Source organism: Zea mays, chromosome 6 (genome assembly GCF_902167145.1).
Source record: "Zea mays cultivar B73 chromosome 6, Zm-B73-REFERENCE-NAM-5.0, whole genome shotgun sequence".
Lineage (NCBI taxonomy): Eukaryota > Viridiplantae > Streptophyta > Magnoliopsida > Poales > Poaceae > Zea > Zea mays.
This window is the reverse complement of record NC_050101.1, coordinates 37,563,910-37,584,128: the sequence shown is the minus strand read 5'-3', so window position 1 is coordinate 37,584,128 and position 20,219 is coordinate 37,563,910. Positions and strand designations below refer to the sequence as shown.

The 20,219-nt window shown below is 50.0% G+C and overlaps 1 long non-coding RNA gene across 1 annotated transcript in view; it reads right to left on the bottom strand.

Annotated features, from left to right (window-relative positions):
* The window catches only part of LOC103629201 (uncharacterized), a 29,440-nt gene extending 11,555 nt beyond the window's left edge, over positions 1 to 17,885 (bottom strand). The window contains exon 1 of the long non-coding RNA XR_002262949.3: positions 17,466 to 17,885. This is a non-coding gene — a long non-coding RNA (uncharacterized lncRNA). The remainder of the gene's footprint in view (positions 1 to 17,465) is intronic.
* Between the last annotated feature and the right edge of the window lie 2,334 nt (positions 17,886 to 20,219).

Below are 20,219 nucleotides of genomic sequence, written 5' to 3'. Positions count from 1 at the left end.
GGACAACGGTTCCCCGGGACGTCTTCTCCAGAGACATACATCAACCCTCCGTCAAGACCGACGACATGCCCGAGCCCGAGGAGGCCTCAGCCCAGCCCGAGGAGGCCTCGGCCCAGCCCGAGGTATCCTCGGCCGCCGAGGGTTAGGCACTGCGCGTCGAGGGAGAGCGGAATGGGGTCACGCCTGATCGAAACTAGCAGACCCCATACTTGCAATATCTCCACCGAGGAGAGCTAACCCTCGACAAGGCCGAAGCTCGGCGACTGGTGCGGCGCGCCAAGTCGTTCGTCTTACTGGGTGATGAAAAGGAGCTCTACCACCGCAGCCCCTCAGGCATTCTCCAACGATGCATATCCGTCGTTGAAGGACAGGAGCTATTGCAAGAGATACACTCGGGGGCTTGCGGTCACCATGCAGCACCTCGAGCCCTCGTTGGGAACGCCTTCCGACAAGGCTTCTACTGGCCGACCGTGGTGGCCGACGCCACTAGGATTGTACGCTCCTGCCAGGGGTGTCAATTCTACGCAAGACAGACATACCTGCCCGCTCAGGCCCTGCAGACAATACCCATCACCTGGTCGTTTGCTGTGTGGGGTCTGGACCTCGTCGGTCCTTTGCAGAAGGCACCCGGGGGCTTCTCGCACCTGCTGGTCGCCATCGACAAATTCTCCAAGTGGATCGAGGTCCGACCCCTAACCAGCATCAGGTCCGAGCAGGCGGCGGCGTTCTTCACCAACATCATCCATCGCTTTGGGGTCCCGAACTCCATCATCACCGACAATGGCACCCAGTTCACTGGGAAGAAGTTCCTGGACTTCTGCGAGGACAACCACATCCGTGTGGACTGGGCCGCCGTAGCTCACCCCATGATGAATGGGCAGGTGGAGCGCACCAACGACATGATTTGCAAGAACTTAAACCGAGGATCTACAACGACCTCAACAAGTTTGGCAAGCGATGGATGAAAGAGCTACCCTCGGTGGTCTGGAGTCTGAGGACGACACCAAGACGAGCCACGGGCTTCTCGCCGTTCTTTCTAGTCTATGGGGCCGAGGCTATCTTGCCCACAGACTTAGAATATGGTTCCCCGAGGACAAAGGCGTACGACGACCAAAGCAACCAGACCATCCGAGAAGACTCACTGGACTAGCTGGAAGAGGCTCGGGACATGGCCTTACTACACTCGGCGCGGTATCAGCAGTCTCTGCGACGCTATCACGCCCGAGGGGTTTGGCCCCGAGACTTCTAGGTGGGAGACTTGGTACTTCGGCTGCGGCAGGACACCCGAGGGCGCCACAAGCTTACTCCTCCCTGGGAAGGGCCGTTCATCATCGCCAAGATTTTGAAGCCCGAAACATACAAGTTGGCCAACGATCAAGGCGAGGTCTACAGCAACGCTTGGAACATCCGACAGCTACGTCGCTTTTACCCTTAAGATGTTTTCAAGTCGTTCATATACCTCATTCTCTTTACATACACAAATAAAGTCTAACCGTCAAGGAAGGGTCAGCCTTGCCTCGGCAAAGCCCGACCCTCCCTCGGGGGCTAGAAGGGGGGAACCCCCTCTGCTTCAAAATTTTCCTCGGAAAAAGTCTTTCTGCCAGAACATCTTTCGCGCTTTTCGACTGCTTCGATAGCGGGGTCCTAAAAACGACGGAGTACACGTAAGCGGCAAGGCCGACCGAGCCGAGGGACTCCTACGCCTCTGGGATACGGATACCTCACTCATCACCTTCTGCGATAAGTAACTCACGCTCGGATAAGCAATTCTGCTGCCGAACAAGTCTTAACATTCGAAAACTTTTCTGCCAGAACGATTTTCGTGCCTTCTCGACTATATCGATAACAGAATCCTACAAACGAGTAAGAGTACACGTAAGCGGCAAGGCCGACCGAGCCGAGGGACTCATATGCCTCCGGGATACGGATACCTCACTCATCACCTTCCGCAAAAAGTAACTCTCGCTCGGATAAGCGATTCTGCTACCGACGAACAAGTCCTGATACTCGAAACAAGAGGAAAGGAAACACAGCTTTATAACACGACAATAATATGTTTGGGCCTCGACGGCCGCAAAAAAACATACGCATACTACAGACAAACTGTTCCTGCAGGTTCAGACATCGATAGAGGGAGCAGCAGCACCCTCAGTGTCGTTTTCGCCTTCGGCGGGATCTGGCCCGGCCTCAGACGGCGACACGGGCGGAAGGATCGCCACCTCGAAGGAGGACGCCAGCACCACGCTTGGGCCATTGTAGCCAAGGTCTCCGCAAGGGTCCCGGTCCGAGCAGACACCTCGACCGGCCACTCCGTAGCCTCAGCCAACTGTCCCCCGAGGACATCAGCCCGACTCACGGCCTCGGCAGCGTGACTCCGGGGTTGGTCCCGCTAGCGAACGACCTGGCCAAGCTCCAGTCGCCGCTGCTGCACCTCCTCGGCCTGGGAAGCCACCTGCTCCTGGGCCGACGAAGCCCCTTTTCGAGCCGACTCCGCCTCTGTCCACGCCGACACCGCTGCCTCCGGCTCCAGCTCATCGCAGAGTAGCCGAGGGTTCTTAAACTGAGCAAGAGAAGCCTTGAGTGGCAAGGCCGACCGAGCCGAGGGACTCCTACATCTCCAGGATACGGATACATCACTTGTCACCTTCCGCGCAGGGCAACTCACACTCGGTTAAGCGGTTCAGCTGGCCGACAGGCGAGTCCTAGTGCTCGAAATGAGGGAGAAACACGGCTTCACGCCCAAATACCCAGATGTTCAGGCCCCGACAGCCACAACGAACATACACCGGCACTCAAGGTGCCATTACAAACGGAACTCTGGTTCCACTCCCGCGGGTATGAACAACCTCCACATCGGAGAGCCTGCGGGACGACAAACTCCGGGTGGCTCGCCGGCGACCGCTGCACCAACAGCGCAGCAATGACCTCCGCCTCAGGCGGCTAAACAGCAGCAGCGATGACCTCAGGGCAAATGCTGCTGCAGGAAGGCCCTTGCCCACGCCCCCACACGAGGGGCGAGGACAAGCCGTCAAAGCCAAAGAGTCGGAGGTCTGTCCGCGGGCGGCGCCGACGGTCTCGTCGGCAGAGAAACCTCCTCCGGCGGCCGCCCCAGCCTGCACCGACAGATCCCCACTCAAGTCCTCGCGGACGGGCTGGCATAGACCTCCGTGCGGAGGCGTCGTGCTGGAGTGAGGACAAGACAGTCCAAGAACACGAACGCCGCCCTAGCGGCGTGTGACGTCTTGGACGGTCCCCCGGTGCGCACGGCGCAACGATCGCCCATGCGGTGGACGAATGGCCACGCCCGGATCAAGCGGCAGGAGGCAGCGTCGGAGGCCGCGACAGAGCCAGCTGAGCCAGCCAGCCAGGCACGATGGAGCTGACGATGCTTGCGGCCGACCGGCCCCGCGTTGTCGAAGTTCGCCCCCTCCGCAAGGCCGGTGAGCGCCCTCTCCCCTAAATGCTGAAGGAAGAGGCGGCCCGCCGGCCCGTGCGGGAGGTAGAACTCCGGCTCAGCTCGCCCCCCGCCATAGCAAGGATGATGAAGATCCTTGAAGCTGAGGGCGGGGCAGAGGCCACAGCCCGGCTTGCTTCTCCCCACCATCAAACTGGTGGTCACCATCCTGGATGACCATTGGTGAGGGAATGCAGCCGGGCTGCCTGATGTAAATCCTTGAAGCCGAGCGATGGCTGAAGGGTGCCAACCTCCGCGAGGTTGCGCTCCTCCAACAACAAGACGAAGGCAACGCGTGCGCTCCCCATCCGGGGGCTCAGAAGGTGGAAGGGCGCGATGCATGAGGGGAGTGCGAAGGCATGGCTACCGCCTGGGGGATCGATCCCTTTTTAAAGGTGGCTCTCCCCACTCGTGTTCTCAGGCGTCACGGACAAAGTCTTCACCAACGTGCTCCAGGGTCCTCCCCCTACGACACGGGGGCTGGGTCCCACACATCATGCAAGCTGGCCCGGAACGGAAGAAGCCAGACCACCGCACGCGGAGCGTATAACTGCCCCGTGGTTCAAGCACTCCTCCATCCTTGTCGAAACCAGCGGTCGAAAGGGCGAACCGTCATGCAGGTGGCGTGCAACCGCACCACGAGGGCGCACCCCCTCGGCTTCGACGCATCCAGCATGGAGGCCCAGGCCCACACGTCATGAACCGGCGTGCCGGTTACTACGTGCAAGAAACCGCACCGCCACTTGCGCCAATACCGCGCCTCCTCGACTGTGGAACCAGTGCCACGATCTCGAGGCAACCCTACGCATGGCCCAACAGTGCCAATCGAGCACATCGATCACGGGTCAGTCAGCCGCGGGAGGAGGCGCGACGGTTGATATGGCCAAAAGTGGTCCGTCAGTAATGGCGGCAGCAGACGAGCGGAAGCGGCGGTCAAATCGTCTGCAGGCACACGTCCCCTCCTGGAGCAGCAGGGGAGCCTTCTCCCACGGCGTGAAGACGACACGCCCGTGTTCCGTTCCTCGAACGGCTCGCGCACGCGGCCGCCCCGCGAACCACCCGTCTCGTCGCATTAACTCCGCGGCAGGGCAAGCGACACCTTTGGCAGGCGAAGCGAGCGTCGTTTCACCTCCGCCATGATGACCGCGTCAAAAAAGGTGCGCCACACCATTTAAATTCATATCCTTTTCCTCTTCCCCTTTCTCTCTCTTGCTATAGGGACCGGGAAAGGGGATATTTCAAAAGGGATCCTTCTCCGCGAAGGAAGCGGGCCCCGAGCCCTCCTACTGATGAGGGGTTCGAAGGCTGGCTCCTCGGAAGGGTTCGACAGCCGCCCCAGAGCACTCGGGCTTCAGGCTCATTACTGATCAGAGGTTCGAAGGCTGGCCCCTCGGAAGGGTTCGACAGCCGCCTCAGAGCACTCGGGCTCCGCGCCCACTACTGATCAGGGGTTCGAAGGCTGGCCCCTTGGAAGGGTTCGATAGCCGCCTTAGAGCACGCAGAGCGAGGGATGACTCTGGGTACGTCCGTTACATGGTCGAGGCTCGGGCTACACTCCTGAGGTACCCTAGGACATTTTCGAGACCAGCAGGAGCGATTTTGTAACGAAATCCCATCAGAGGGAGGCATCGAGCCCTCGGACCCCATCGAACGGGTCCGGGTCCGGCAAATCACCTGTAGGTACTTTTGGAGCGCGCCTCTGGGCCACTAGCCGACCCTTATCAAACGGGGCACGGGCGTCCACTCGGATCACCCGTTAGCAACTCACTGGAGACACCATGTTCGGCGCCCTCCGAGGGCAACATGGCGCTTCCCCCCCCCTTCCTCCTTGCGGAAAGACGACGAAGGGGCGTATGATAAAAGTCGAGATAGTCTTTGATCATCCTCTCGCTCCATGTAGAGGCTTGGGGGCTGCTCTCGCAAACCCGGCTACGGCCAAACCGTTGACAGCATCAACAAACCAGCCTGAAAACTCGGAACCTGACCATGCACCCGGGCTACGATCAGGTCGCATGAGGGAACAACCAGACCGGCTGAGGCATCACGAAAGGCATTAAGACCTCGGAGGAGTCAAACCACTCCTCCGAGGCCTCAGGGGCTACACCCGGCGGGTGTGCTCGCGCGCACCCACCGGAACAAAGTGTAACCGAGAAAGGCCAGTCCCCTCGCAAAAGAGTGCGGCAAAGCCTCCAAGCGAGTACCAACACTCCCTTTGAGGCTCGGGGGCTACTGTTGGGTACCGTAATGAGGGGTACCCCCAACGCTCCTAAACACGGCTGGTAACCACCATCAGCACAAGCTGCAAAGACTGATGGGCGCAATTCAGGTCAAGGCTTCGTCTAATCAAGGGACGCGATCTCGCCTCGCCCGAGCCCAGCCTCGGGAGAGAACAGTAGTCCAGGCGAATTCACGCCTCGCCCGAGGGCCTCCTCAAGCAACGGACGCACCCTCGACTCGCCCAAAGCCCAGCTCAGGCAGGCTTCGTTGTGAAGCAACCTTGGCCAAATCGCCTCACCAACCGACCATATCGCCGGCGCATTCAATGCGAGGATCGCCTGACGCCTTATCCTGACACACGTGCCTCAGTCGGCAAGGTCGAAGTGACCGCAGTCACTTTGCCCTTCCACTGACCGACCTGACAGGAAAACAGCGCCGCTCGCCCCTCTCCGACTGTTGTGCCACCTTCCAGGGTGAGGCTGACCACAGCTAAGTCCAGCCTCAGGCGCAACAGGAAGCTCCGCCTCGCCCGACCTTGGGCCTCGGCCTCAGGAGGAGGTCTTCGCCTCGCCTGACCCCAGGTCTCGGCCCCCGCCTCGGCCTCGGAAGGTGGTCTCCGCCTCGCCCGACCCCAGGGCTCGGCCTTAACCTCGACCTCGGGAGGAATCACGTCCTCACCCGACCCCGTCCTCGGCCTCAGGAGGAGTCTCCGCCTCGCCCGACCTTGGGCTCGGACCCCGCGTGTGTTCATGACGACGGTGGTTCTCAGCCCCCTACAGAAGCAAGGAGACGTCAGCAAGGTCCCAGCAGCCCCGATAGCTGTGCTTCTACAGGGCTCAAGCGCTCCTCCGACGGCCACGATACCACGTACACAGGGCTCCAGCACCTCTCCGACAGCCACGTTGGCATGTACACAGGGCTCAGGCACCTCTCTGCCGGACACGTTAGCGCATAGCTACACCCCCATTGTACACCTGGACCCTCTCCTTGCATCTATAAAAGGAAGGTGCAGGGCCCTTGAAAGGGAATTAGGCTTACACCTATTTCCTAATTGATTTTGGTGGTTGAATTGCCCAACACAAATAATTGGACTAACTAGTTTGCTCTAGTGTATAAGTTATACAGGTGCCAAAGGTTCACAAAAAGCCAATAAAAAGACCAAGAAAAGGGTTCAACAAAGAGAGCAAGGGACAACCGAAGTGTGCCCTGGTCTGGCGCACCGGACTGTCCGGTGCACCACCGGACAGTGTCCGGTGCACCACGGGACTCCAAGCCAAACTCTTTACCTTCGGGAAAATGCAGAGGCGCTCCGCTATAATTCACCGGACTGTCCGGTGCACCACCGGACAGTGTCCGGTGCCCCAAGGAAGAGCCTGAACTCGCCAGCTTTGGGAATCCGCTCCGCTATAATTCACCGGACATGTCCGGTGCACACCGGACTGTCCGGTGAGCCAGCGGAGCAACGACTACTTCGCGCCAACGGTCGACTGCAACGCATTAAATGTGCGCCTGCGCGCAGAGAAGCAGTGCACGCGCGGGTGGCACACCGGACAGTCTACAGGACTTGTCCGGTGTGCCACTGGACAGCCAGGCGGGCCCACAAGTCAGAGCTCCAACTGTCGGAACCCAACGGCCTGGTGACGTGGCTGGCGCACCGGACAGTGTCCGGTGGCGCACCGGACTGTCCGGTGCGCCATGCGACAGCAGCCTCCACCAAACGGCTAGTTTGGTGGTTGGGGCTATAAATACCCCCAACCACCCCACATTCAAATCATCCAAGTTTTCCACCTTCCAACTACTTACAAGAGCTCTAGCATTCAATTCTAGACACACCCAAGTGATCAAATCCTCTCCCAATTCCACAAAAGCTTTAGTGTTAAGTGAGAGAGATTTGTTGTGTTCTTTTGAGCTCTTGCGCTTGGATTGCTTCTTTTTCTCATTCGTTCTTGCGATCATCTCAATTGTAAACAAGGCAAGAGACACCAATTGTATGGTGGTCCTTGCGGGAAGTTTGGTTCCCAATTGATTTGCGAAGAGAAGCTCACTCGGTCCGAGGGACTGTTTGAGAGAGGGAAAGGGTTGAAAGAGACCCAGTCTTTGTGACCACCTCAACGGGGAGTAGGTTTGCAAGAACCGAACCTCGGTAAAACAAATCCGCGTGTCACACTCTTTATTCGCTTGCGATTTGTTTTGAACCCTCTCTCTCGGACTCGATTATATTTCTAACGCTAACCCGGCTTGTAGTTGTGATTAAGTTTGTAAATTTCAGTTTTGCCCTATTCACCCCCCCCCCCCTCTAGGTGACTTTCAATTGGTATTAGAGCCCGGTGCTTCATTAGAGCCTAACCGCTCGAAGTGATGTCGAGAGATCATGCCAAGAAGGAGATGGAGACCGGCGACAAGCCCACTACAAGCCACGGGAAAGCTTCATCGGAAGAGTCCCGCAACAAGGGGAAGGAGAAGAAATCCTCTTCCCACAAGTCGCATCGGAGTGGCGACAAGAAAAAGAAGATGAGGAAGGTGGTCTACTACGAGACCGATACTTCATCACCTTCCACCTCTGGCTCCGACGCGCCATCCATTACTTCTAAGCGCCATGAGCGCAAGAAGTTTAGTAAGATTCCCCTACGCTACCCTCGCATTCCGAGACATACTCCATTACTTTTCGTTCCATTAGGCAAACCGCCAACCTTTGACGGTGAAGATTACGCTAGGTGGAGTGATTTGATGAAATTTCACCTAACCTCACTCCACAAAAGTATATGGAATGTTGTTGAGTTTGGAGCATAGGTACCATCCGTAGGGGATGAGGATTATGATGAGGACGAGGTAGCCCAAATCGAGCACTTCAACTCCCAAGCCACAACTATACTCCTCGCCTCTCTAAGTCAAGAGGAGTATAACAAGGTGCAAGGATTAAAGAGCGCCAAGGAAGTTTGGGACGTGCTCAAGACCGCACACGAAGGAGATGAGCTAACCAAGATCACCAAGCGGGAGACGATCGAGGGGGAGCTCGGTCGCTTCTGTCTTCGCCAAGGGGAGGAGCCACAAGACATGTACAACCGGCTCAAAACCTTGGTGAATCAAGTGCGCAACCTCGGGAGCAAAAAATGGGATGACCACGAAATGGTTAAGGTTATTCTAAGATCACTTATTTTCCTTAACCCTACTCAAGTTCAATTGATTCGTGGCAATCCTAGATATACTCTAATGACTCCCGAGGAAGTGATCGGGAATTTTGTGAGCTTTGAGTTCATTATCAAAGGTTCAAGGAAGATCAACGAGCTTTATGGTCCCTCCACGTCCGAAGCACAACCGGTCGCATTTAAGGCGACGGAGGAGAAGAAGGAGGAGTCTACATCGAGTAGAACACCCATCGATGCCTCCAAGCTCGACAATGAGGAAATGGCGCTCGTCATCAAGAGCTTCCGCCAAATCCTCAAGCAAAGGAGGGGGAAAGATTACAAGCCCCGCTACAAGAAAGTTTGCTACAAATGTGGTAAGCCCGGTCATTTTATTGCAAAATGTCCACTATCTAGCGACAGTGATAGGGGCGACGACAAGAAGGGGAGAAGAAAGGAGAAGAAGAGGTACTACAAGAAGAAGGGCGGCGATGCCCATGTTTGTCGCGAGTGGGACTCCGACGAAAGCTCTAGCGACTCCTCCTCCGACGAGGACGCCGCCAACATCGCCATCACCAAGGGACTTCTTTTCCCCAACGTCGGCCACAAGTGCCTCATGGCAAAGGACGGCAAAAAGAAGAAGGTTAAATCCAAATCCTCCACTAAATATGAGTCCTCTAGTGATGATAATGCTAGTGATGAGGAGGATAATTTGCGTACCCTTTTTGCCAACCTAAACATGCAACAAAAGGAAAAATTAAATGAATTGATTAGTGTTATTCATGAGAAGTATGATCTCTTGGACTCCCAAGAGGACTTCCTTATTAAAGAAAACAAAAAGCATGTTAAGGTTAAAAATTCTTATGCTCTAGAAGTAGACAAATGTGAAAAATTATCTAGTGAGCTAAGCACTTGCCATGAGACTATTAACAACCTTAGAAATGAGAATGCTAATTTATTAGCTAAGGTTGATTCAAATGTTTGTGATGTTTCAATTCCAAATCTTAGAAATGATAATGTTGATTTGCTTGCTAAGATTGAAGAATTGAACATGTCTCTTGCTAGCCTTAGAAATGAAAATGAAAAATTGATTGCTAAGGCTAAAGATTTTGATGTTTGCAATGCTACCATTTCCGACCTTAGAAGTAAAAATGATATATTGCATGCTAAGGTTGTAGAATTAAAATCTTGCAAACCCTCTACATCTACCGTTGAGCATACTTCCATTTGCATTAGATGTAGAGACATTAATATTGATGCTATCCATGATCACCTAGCTTTAATTAAGAAACAAAATGATCACATAGCTCAACTTAATGCTAAAATTAATGAGCATGACTTAGAAAATGAAAAATTTAAATTTGCTAGAAGCATGCTCTATAGTGGGAGATGCCCGGGCATCAAGGATGGCATTGGCTTCCAAAAGGGGGACAATGTCAAACTTAATGCCCCTCCTAAAAGATTATCTAACTTTGTTAAGGGCAAGGCTCCCATGCCTCAGGATAACGAGGGTTACATTTTATACCCTGCCGGTTATCCCGAGAGCAAAATTAGGAGAATTCATTCTAGGAAGTCTCACTCTGGCCCTAACCATGCTTTTATGTATAAGGGTGAGACATCTAGTTCTAGGCAATCAAACCATGCTAAATTGCCTAAGAAGAAAACTTCTAGTGCATCAAATGAACACAACATTTCATTTAAAACTTTTGATGCATCTTATGTGTTAACTAACAAATCTGGCAAGGTAGTTGCCAAATATGTCACGGGCAAGCACAAGGGGTCAAAGACTTGTGTTTGGGTACCCAAAGTTCTTGTGTCTAATGCCAAAGGATCCAAAACCATTTGGGTAACTAAAGTCAAGAACTAAAATTGTTTTGTAGGTTTATGCATCCGGGGGCTCAAGTTGGATTATCGACAGTGGGTGCACAAACCACATGACAGGGGAGAAGAAGATGTTCTCCTCCTACGAGAAAAACCAAGATCCCCAACGAGCTATCACATTCGGGGATGGAAATCAAGGTTTGGTCAAAGGTTTGGGTAAAATTGCTATATCACCTGACCATTCCATTTCCAATGTTTTTCTTGTAGATTCTTTAGACTACAATTTGCTTTCCGTTCCTCAATTATGTCAAATGGGCTACAACTGTCTTTTTACTGATGTAGGTGTCACTGTCTTTAGAAGAAGTGATGATTCAATAGCATTTAAGGGAGTGTTAGAGGGTCAGCTATACTTGGTAGATTTTGATAGAGCTGAACTCGACACTTGCTTAATTGCTAAGACTAACATGGGTTGGCTATGGCACCGCCGACTAGCCCATGTTGGGATGAAGAATCTTCATAAGCTTCTAAAGGAAGAGCACATTTTAGGATGAACAAATGTTCATTTTGAGAAAGACAGGATTTGTAGCGCATGTCAAGCAGGGAAGCAAGTTGGTGCTCATCATCCACATAAGAACATCATGACAACTGACAGGCCACTGGAACTCCTACACATGGATCTATTCGGCCCGATAGCTTATAAAGCATCGGCGGGAGTAAGTACTGTCTAGTTATTGTGGATGACTATTCTCGCTTCACTTGGGTATTCTTTTTGCAGGAAAAATCTCATACCCAAGAGACCATAAAGGGATTCTTGAGACGAGCTCAAAATGAGTTCGGCTTAAGGATCAAGAAAATAAGAAGCGACAACGGGACGGAGTTCAAGAACTCTCAAATTGAAGGTTTTCTTGAGGAGGAGGGCATCAAGCATGAGTTCTCTTCTCCCTACACACCACAACAAAATGGTGTAGTGGAGAGGAAGAATAGAACTCTATTGGACATGGCAAGAACCATGCTTGATGAGTACAAGACTTCGGATCGGTTTTGGGCCGAGGCGGTCAACACCGCTTGCTACGCCATCAACCGATTGTATCTACACTGAATCCTCAAGAAGACATCATACGAACTCCTAACCGATAAAAAGCTCAATATTTCATATTTTAGAGTCTTTGGTAGCAAATGCTTTATTCTTGTTAAAAGAGGTAGAAAATCTAAATTTGCACCTAAGACTGTAGAAGGCTTTTTACTAGGATATGATTCAAACACAAGGGCATATAGAGTCTTTAACAAGTCCTCTGGACAAGTTGAAGTTTCTTGTGACATTGTGTTTGATGAGACTAATGGCTCTCAAGTAGAGCAAGTTGATCTTGATGAGATAGGTGATGAAGAGGCTCCATGCATCGCACTAAGAAACATGTCCATTGGGGATGTGTGTCCTAAGGAATCCGAAGAGCCTCCAAATGCACAAGATCAACCATCCTCCTCCACGCAAGCATCTCCACCAACTCAAAATGAGGATGAGGCTCAAGTTGATGAAGAAGAAGATCAAAGAGATGAGTCACCTCAAGATGACGGCAATGATCAAGGGGGAGATGCAAATGATCAAGACAAGGAGGATGAAGAACCAAGACCGCCACACCCAAGAGTCCACCAAGCAATCCAACGAGATCAGCCTATCGACACCATCCTCGGCGACATTCATAAGGGGGTAACTACTAGATCTCGTGTTGCACATTTTTGTGAGCATTACTCTTTTGTCTCCTCTATTGAGCCACACAGGGTAGAGGAAGCACTACAAGATTCGGATTGGGTGGTGGCAATGCAAGAGGAGCTCAACAACTTCACTAGGAATGAGGTATGGCATTTGGTTCCACGTCCTAATCAAAATGTTGTAGGAACCAAGTGGGTTTTCCGCAACAAGCAAGACGAGCATGGTGTGGTGACAAGGAACAAAGCCCGACTTGTGGCCAAGGGATATTCACAAGTCGAAGGTTTAGATTTCGGTGAAACCTATGCACCCGTAGTTAGGCTTGAGTCAATTCGTATATTATTAGCCTATGTTACTTACCATGGCTTCAAGCTTTATCAAATGGACGTGAAGAGTGCTTTCCTCAATGGACCAATCAAGGAAGAGGTCTATGTTGAGCAACCTCCCGGCTTTGAAGATAGTGAGTACCCTAACCATGTTTATAAACTCTCTAAGGCGCTTTATGGGCTCAAGCAAGCCCCAAGAGCATGGTATGAATGCCTTAGAGATTTCCTTATCACTAATGGATTCAAAGTCGGAAAGGCCGATCCTACACTCTTTACCAAAACACTTGAAAATGATTTGTTTGTATGCTAAATTTATGTTGATGATATTATATTTGGGTCTACTAACAAATCTACATGTGAAGAGTTTAGTAGGATCATGACACAGAAATTCGAGATGTCTATGATGGGGGAGTTGAAGTATTTCTTGGGATTTCAAGTGAAGCAACTCCAAGAGGGCACCTTCATTAGCCAAACGAAGTATACTCAAGACATTCTAAGCAAGTTTGGGATGAAGGATGCCAAACCCATCAAGACACCCATGGGAACAAATGGACATCTCGACTTCGACACAGAAGGTAAATCCGTAGATCAAAAGGTATACCGGTCGATGATAGGCTCTTTGCTTTATTTATGTGCATCTCGACCGGATATTATGCTTTCTGTATGCATGTGTGCAAGATTCCAAGCCGACCCTAAGGAAGCTCACCTTACGGCCGTAAAACGAATCTTGAGATATTTAGTTCATACTCCTAAGTTTGGGCTTTGGTATCCTAGGGGATCCACATTTGATTTGATTGGTTATTCGGATGCCGATTGGGCGGGTGTAAAATTAATAGGAAGAGCACATCGGGGACTTTCCAGTTCTTGGGAAGATCCTTGGTGTCTTGGGCTTCAAAGAAGCAAAATTCTGTAGCTCTCTCTACCGTCGAAGCCGAGTACATTGCCGCAGGCCATTGTTGCGCGCAACTACTTTGGATGAGGCAAACCCTTAGGGACTATGGTTACAAATTAACCAAAGTTCCTCTTCTATGTGATAATGAGAGTGCAATCCGCATGGCGGATAATCCCGTTGAGCATAGCCGCACTAAACACATAGCCATTTGGTATCATTTCTTAAGGGATCACCAACAAAAGGGAGATATCGAGATTGCATATATTAACACTAAAGATCAATTAGCCGATATCTTTACCAAGCCACTAGATGAACAAACTTTTAACAAACTTAGGCATGAGCTAAATATTCTTGATTTTACGAACTTCTTTTGTTGATTTGCACACATAACTCATTCATATACCTTTGATCATGTCTCTTTCATGTGCTATGACTAATGTGTTTTCAAGTAAATTTCAAACCAAGTCATAGGTATATTGAAAGGGAATTCGAGTCTTCGGCGAAGACAAAGGCTTCCACTACGTCACTCATCCTTCGCCGTCGCTCCGAGCATCTCTCCGTCTTTGGTATAATCTTCACTCATGTTTTATTTGCCAAAGGGGAGAAAGTAGTTTTACAAGGGCTTATATTTCACTCAAAGTATCCGTTTTTGGCGATTCATGCCAAAGGGGGAGAAAGTATTAGCCCAAAGCAAAAGGACCGCACCACCACTAATTTTAAAAAGAGTTTTTTTTCAATTGGTATGATTTTCAAATTGGTATCTCATTATGTTCAAAAGGGGGAGAAAGTAGTATTTTCAAAATTGATATCTTAAAACCCTCTTGAACACTAAGAGGAGGATTTCATTAAGGGGGAGATTTATTTAGTCAGAGGAAAAGCATTTGAAACAGGGGGAGAAAATTTCAAATCTTAAAAATGCTTTGCAAAATCTTATTCATTTACCTTTGACTATTTGCAAAAGGACTTTGAAAAGGATTTACAAAAGAAATTGCAAAAACAAAACAAGTGGTGCAAGCGTGGTCCAAAATGTTAAAATTAAAGAAACAATCCATGCGTATCTTATAAGTATTTATATTGGCTCAATTCTAAGTAACCTTTGCACTTACAATTATGCAACCTAGTTCAATTATGCACTTCTATACTTGCTTTGGTTTGTGTTGGCATCAATCACCAAAAAGGGGGAGATTGAAAGGGAATTAGGCTTACACCTATTTCCTAATTGATTTTGGTGGTTGAATTGCCCAACACAAATAATTGGACTAACTAGTTTGCTCTAGTGTATAAGTTATACAGGTGCCAAAGGTTCACAAAAAGCCAATAAAAAGACCAAGAAAAGGGTTCAACAAAGAGAGCAAGGGACAACCGAAGTGTGCCCTGGTCTGGCGCACCGGACAGTGTCAGGTGCACCACCGGACAGTGTCCGGTGCACCAGGGGACTCCAAGCCAAACTCTTCACCTTCGGGAAAATGCAGAGGCGCTCCGCTATAATTCACCGGACTGTCCGGTGCCCCAAGAAAGAGCAACTCTGAACTCTCCAGCTTCGGGAATCCGCTCCACTATAATTCACCGGACATGTCCGGTGCACACCGGACTGTCCGGTGAGCCAACGGAGCAACGACTACTTCGCGCCAACGGTCGACTGCAACGCATTAAATGCGCGCCTGCGCGCGTAGAGAAGCAGTGCACGCGCGGGTGGCACACCGGACAGTCTACAGGACTTGTCCGGTGCGCCACCGGACAGCCAAGCGGGCCCACAAGTCAGAGCTCCAACGGTCGGAACCCAACGGCCTGGTGACGTGGCTAGCGCACCGGACAGTGTCCGGTGGCGCACCGGACTGTCTGGTGCGCCATGCGACAGCAGCCTCCACCAAACGGCTAGTTTGGTGGTTGGGGCTATAAATACCCCCAACCACCCCACATTCAAATCATCCAAGTTTTCCACCTTCCAACTACTTACAAGAGCTCTAGCATTCAATTCTAGACACACCCAAGTGATCAAATCCTCTCCCAATTCCACAAAAGCTTTAGTGTTAAGTGAGAGAGATTTGTTGTGTTCTTTTGAGCTCTTGCGCTTGGATTGCTTCTTTTTCTCATTCGTTCTTGCGATCATCTCAATTGTAAACAAGGCAAGAGACACCAATTGTGTGGTGGTCCTTGCGGGAAGTTTGGTTCCCAATTGATTTGAGAAGAGAAGCTCACTCGGTTCGAGGGACCGTTTGAGAGAGGAAAAGGGTTGAAAGAGACCCAGTCTTTGTGACCACCTCAACGGGGAGTAGGTTTGCGAGAACCGAACCTCGGTAAAACAAATCCGCGTGTCACACTCTTTATTCGCTTGCGATTTGTTTTGAACCCTCTCTCTCGGACTCGATTATATTTCTAACGCTAACCCGGCTTGTAGTTGTGATTAAGTTTGTAAATTTCAGTTTCGCCCTATTCACCCCCCCTCTAGGCGACTTTCAGCCCTCATGCGGGAGGGTCGTCGCGCGGGAGGACGGGCTGACGAACAGGCTCTCTCTCTCTCTCTCTCTCTCTCTCTCTCTCTCTCTCTCTCTCTCTCTCTCTCTCTCTCTCGCGCGCGAACGCTTGTAACCCCTACTGCAAGCGCATCCCCCCCTGGCGCAGGATAACACGAGCCGCGGTTTTCCCCCTTGTGTTCCATCTCGCGCCAACCCATCTGGGCTGGGACACGCAGCGACAATTTTACTCGTCAGTCCAGGGACCCCCCGGGGTCGAAACGCCGACAGCGTCCCATACCACCCTTGTGGTAGCACTGTTTTTCCTGTGTAGTCGCTCCATGTTCCAATTAACATAGTGATCTTGTCATGAACAATAAATAACTCATTGGCAATAAAAAGCATAATCATGAATAATGTGTATCTTAACACCCAAAACCACATAAAAGCAATAGCATATACTACCCAAAAGTTCAGTGGTAAACAAGGTATAAAGATGACCAAACTAGGGTGACCTTTTGGGTCCCATCAAAATTAACTTACGCAGATCATAATGATTAATAAGAACATTATTGGGTAAAGAGAAATGGTCAAGGACACAACTTGCCTTCAACGAGCTCTCGCTCAGTATTTTCACCTATTGAGTACCGGGAACCTCGGTTGCTTGCTCGTCTACTCGCAACAATACAAACATACATAGTGTAGGAGAAATTAACATCACACCAAACATAAGAACATACTGTATAATAATGTTCCACGTATCGTAACGAGATCGTAGGTTCGAGAACCACTAAATTCAGAGTTACGGTTAAAGAGTTATGATTTTCTGAAGGTTTAGGTGTTGGACATAAACAAACTAAGTGCATGATTTTAACCATATATTTCATACTAAAATAAGGTTACTGGATGATAAAATATCATTATGAGTTTAATGCAACTTGAATGGATCAAAATGAATTAATTATGAATTAAAAAAGATTCTGAAATTAGGACCTATCTGCTATGCTCTCAACACACAGGGGATGACGGGTTGATATGTAAAAAGGGCAGGGGCTCTTTTATAAAACGGGTTCCACGAAGGGGTATGGTTCAATCAGGGTCGCAAGATCTTGATCTAACGACCCTTGCACAACCATGATGCTGGTAACCCTGACTCTAATCGCAGCCGTCCATACCAGATCTAGCGAGCCTAGATTAAAGTGCATGTCATCGAATCCTACGCGCAAGATTTGGATCGTATGATCCAAGTTGCCAAAGCCAAAATGATACACCCATTTTAATCTGAGCCGTCCAGCCTAGGATCAATGGCCAGGGCTCTTCTACCCAATCCCGACGGCGGAGCTCAGCGGCGCCGCCCTGGCCGCGGCGGATCCTCGCCAAAGAACATCGATCTGGCGCAAGAGAGCACCAGCGCCAAATCCGCCAGCTACTACGAGATGCGGAGACAATGACGAACTCGGCAAAAGGGTCCTTACCAGAGGGTCTGTCGCGTAGCGCTCCGGCCACAGCAGAGCTCGATCCACGGCAGTGGCTTGCGTCAGTGAGAAATTCCCGGCGAGCCCGGCCGAATCCTTGCACGAGAGAGGTTCGCCCAGGTCCCTTACGGCACGTTGGTTCCCCAGGACCTCCACACGAGCACTGGATGACGTGATGGCAGAAGACGACGTCGGCAACGCCCTAGACCTCTACTCCCTTCTACCTTCTCTCCCCATGGTGATTACTCTCTATGAGGCGAAAGGAGTGCCTGTGAATAGCCGCAGGGGTCGGTGCCTTGGGATTTTTAGGCACCAGTAGGGTCTTGGCGCGGTTGTTGCGGCAGCTCGCAGATCGCTCGGGTCTGTTGCGATCAGGAAGAAGCACAGTGGTGCAGGGCCCCACATGGCGGTGTTGGTGACGGTAGCACAGTGGCACGTGGTCTGAGTCCGAGCAGTGGGCCCGTGCGGTAGCGACAGCTTGCGGCATGGAGGTGTCAGCTGACAGGTAAGGCATCCCTGTCGGCACCCTGATCCCTGCGAGCAACCTGGGCCGCGCGCGGGGTGCTTAGGTGGGCTGGGGAGAATTCAGCCCATGCGGCCGAGGAGTGCTTCCCCTTTTCTCTTTTCTTTTATCTTTCCTATTTTGTTTTCCTATTTAACTTCTCAAATTCAAATTTCAAATTTAACTAGACTCAAACTCCAGGGTTAACTTTCTAACTAGGTGAGCACACAAAGAAAACCCAGCATTGATACTTTTGTTTAATATGTGTTTAGTAGAGAACATGCCCCACCATTACCACATTAATCATCTTAAACCCTCATTTCATTTTAGGCCTAGTTTGGATACTCTAGTAATGAGTGAGATTGAAGTGGATTAAGATGTATTGAGAGAGTATTTGATCTATTGGGGATTTACACCCTCTCCAATCCCTCCAAAACACTCTAATCCTAGAGTATCCGCTGCGAGTATGACACATTAATCATCTTAAACCCTCATTTTACAGACCACCTCGTCCTCGCCACCATCGAGCCTAGGTGTTGGACCGAGAGCGTCCGCTGCGAGTATGTCAACCTCATCGATGGTTTCTTCCCCCATCCCCTTTGCCCTTCTCATCTGCCTATACCTCATCCCTTTCAGCGCATATGGACATACCCTTTCCTCCTCCTGCCAAGAGGCAGATCCACCGCCCACTTGGACTCCGCATGGGAGCCGCTCACCGGAGGCTGTGGCCTCCAGCGCCGCCTCATGGGCTCATGGCAACCGCGAGATGTAGAGGAGGGCCATAGAAGTCGCTATCCATGCAGACGTCGACCCGCCGCCGCGGCCATGTTCTAGGATGCAGAAGATGGCCATCATCGTTGTGTCATGCTTGGGTATTCGTGTAAATGATGTAGAGAAGGTGAGCTGAACTATTGTTCAAGCATGCTTAATTTATCCTTTCTTTGTAGAAGCCATCATGCCATGTAAGAAATTGTAATGAGATCATGATATAGATGCCAACTTTTCTATGTTTGTATCTGTAGGTTATAAGGATCGGAGTCTATGTGTTGTGCCAAGGTGAGTGGCTATCGCTGAATTAATGGATCGACTGGCGAAGTGATCCTTGGAAAGCAGTCGCTTTCCCCACTACCCCTTAGGGTGATTTATTGTGATAATGTTAGCATTTAAATGATGTAATTGATACGATATTATTAAAATCATATATAGAAGTTTGCATGGTACTGATGATTATAATATAGTGGTGAAATAGCTAGATTAAAATAATAAATTGATATATGGCTAGGATCACAAATGAATTATGAAACATTTTCTCATAACATTATAACATACACTTGTATATAAGTTATCGTGGTATTATATATTTTTATTGCAACACACAATACTCATCTAGTGCAATATTATTTATCAATGTACAGCTCACGAGTCGAGTCGAGTCGAGTCGAGTCGAGCCTTCTTCTTGAGCTCATTGAGTGGCCGAGCCGAGCCTCCTCCTTCCGCGTGTTTGGCCTCAACATGCTTGTTCGATGTCTTTAAGTATGTAGAAGGTTTGGCTTAATAGCTACTTGTTCATTCGACTAGAATTTGGGTTTTTTTTACGTTCAAAAACTGCCTGTCTTAAATTGCTCTTATTTTTTTACTATCACTGATAGGGGTGACGACGAGGAAGACAATGTAAGTCAAGCAGGTGTCCAACGAAGAAGACCATGTTTTCAACTTGTTCTCTTCAACTTTAAGAGAAGAGAACCCGAATTAGTACAAAAAAAATTAAAAGAGGGGAAGTAGGACCAAAGTTAATTTGGTATGGGATGACTCCCTTAGTCCCTTACGCTAAAAGATCTTACCATTTTCAAAGAAACAATATCTCTTTTCGATTTCTGTTGAAGAGTCCCTCTCTATTTCCCTCCCTTTTTTGAGATCTGAAAACAAGAAATAGACAAATTTCTTCTCTTAGGAACATAATATGAGGAGCAGGGGCCAGGAAGAAAATATGTGGAAATAGAATGAAAAACGTCAACTCTGGTTAAAAACAGAGTGCAAAAATATGTAGGGGTCCATTTGGTGGGTTGGTCCATATATATCAGCCAATTCTCTTCAAACCCTAGCATATTCTTTTTTTTCTAAAAAAATTGCACACTTCGGCCGCTAATCTTTTCTTGACAAAGACACTAGATGAAAGTCACATTGGGCTTGCTTCAAAAAGGGTCTCAGCAGTTCGAGAGACCAACTACTGACCCAATCCCGGCTCGGCTTAG